Here is a 1,319-nt window from a genome sequence, read left to right as displayed (position 1 = left end):
GACTAGATGACCTCCTGAGGTCCCTTCCAACCCTGATGTTCTATGAATTAAACACTAGTGTAACACATATGCATGAGGGGGCAGATGTATATTGTGCAAGTTTAACTGGGCATCCTCAGCAATTCCTAGAGCAGTGCTGGAATAACTTAGGTCTCTAATGCCTAAAGTTTGTGTACTTACCAGAGACAGCCTATGGATGTGTGGTTATAGCAAGAAAAAGTGAATGTAAAAATGGCACCTGCTCAACAGATTTAATCCCTGTGTATTTTCAAAGTGATCTGCTTACTTTGTTAAAAACAATTAAAACTATTGTTTACACACTGTTAGCTTTGCAGTGCTAACAAAAATAACCAGGAATGAGCTAAATTCTATTCTGATTCACACCTCAAGAGATTTTTTTCCTAAGCATCAGCTATAGAACATTTATTACTTCTGATGGTGCAAAAGCTAGAAGGAAGCCAGATTCACTATCAGATCCAACTTAAGGTGCAGGGATGGCAGGTAGGAAAATAAGTATTTTAACCTATAAAGTGAGCAAATGTGATGATTTTCCATTGCAGTGAAAATCAGGTAATGTTACCAAATGCAATAAATCTATTTTTGTACAATACAATAGTCTGTGTGTAATTAGTGGTCCAAATTAAGGCAATGGGCAGGAAAGCTTAGAAGAGGTTTATTCCTATCTAGCCTTGTTAGTTTAAAATATGTATTATATGTAGTGAAACAGCAGGATCTCAAAGCAGTGGCATTCATTACCAAGCATGCTTTGTTGGAGGATGTATTCTCTCTTAGCATCAGCTTTCTCCTCCTAATGACCAGACAGATCAAGCTTAAAAAGTAACATCCTCTGGTTTTAAAGCAGTCATTAGGTTTGCATTTTAAGTTCTCATCTTCCTTCACCCTGGTATTTTTTCTGTTTTTGAAATCTGGAACTGACAGACTATTCTGTAATTTTAAAACAAAGGCCTTTTTTAAAGTCACCTGTGAACTGGATTGGTACTTTTTCCATTTGTTTTGTTGGATATTTAAGGCTGAAGATTTTCATACTTAATTTTTATTTACACACAAATTCATATATTCATATATGTGTACTTCACATAAAACAAAAATAGGTAAAAAGATGCAGTACAACAAAGGCAGAAAGATAAACAGTTTAGGTTATTTCCACTATAATGTGCTGATTAAAGTAAACTAAAGTACTGTATTTATTACACTCTCCATAGAACACCATGACAACAGGAAAAACTTTGAAATAGTTGGAGGAGACAGAGGGAAACTCATTAAGGCCATCTCCCTCCGCTTACCTGAAGGCTTGCTTG

This window comes from Gopherus evgoodei, chromosome 1 (assembly GCF_007399415.2).
Source record: "Gopherus evgoodei ecotype Sinaloan lineage chromosome 1, rGopEvg1_v1.p, whole genome shotgun sequence".
NCBI classification, from domain to species: Eukaryota; Metazoa; Chordata; order Testudines; family Testudinidae; genus Gopherus; species Gopherus evgoodei.
The sequence above is the reverse complement of the archived record's forward strand: the minus strand, read 5'-3'. Positions refer to the sequence as shown.